Source organism: Chrysochloris asiatica, unplaced genomic scaffold (assembly GCF_000296735.1).
Source record: "Chrysochloris asiatica unplaced genomic scaffold, ChrAsi1.0 scaffold00088, whole genome shotgun sequence".
In the NCBI taxonomy this organism is placed as follows: Eukaryota; Metazoa; Chordata; class Mammalia; order Afrosoricida; family Chrysochloridae; genus Chrysochloris; species Chrysochloris asiatica.
In genome coordinates, this window is record NW_006408606.1 from 1,687,984 (window position 1) to 1,688,499 (window position 516).

Here is a 516-nt window from a genome sequence, read left to right on the forward strand (position 1 = left end):
TTTTGGAGGAGAATATTGAAAGTGCCATGGACTGCCAAAAGAACCAACAGATCTGTTTTGGAAGAAATGCAGCCAGAATGCTTCTTGGAGGCCATGATGGCCAAACGTCGTTTCTCATACTTCAGACATATTTTTGAGGAGGGACCAGTTGCTGGAGAAGGACATCATGTTTGGTAGGTTGAGGGTCAGAGAAAAATTCGAAGACCCCCACCCCCACCCCAGCGAGATGGATTTGGTAAAGTGGAAGCATCAATGGGCTCAAGCATGACAATAATAGTGAGGCTGGCCCAGGATTGGGCAGTTTTTTGTTCTGTTGTATATAGCGTCATTTTGAATCGGTACGGACTCAATGGCACCTAACAATAGCAACAACATATATTAATGTATAATGCCTACCAGTTTTCACCATTTAATCATATCTTCACAGGGATATGGAAGAAGTGCAGCCAGAGTGCTCCTTGGAGGCCAAGATGGCCAAACTTCATCTCTCATAATTTTGGACATATTGTCAGGAAG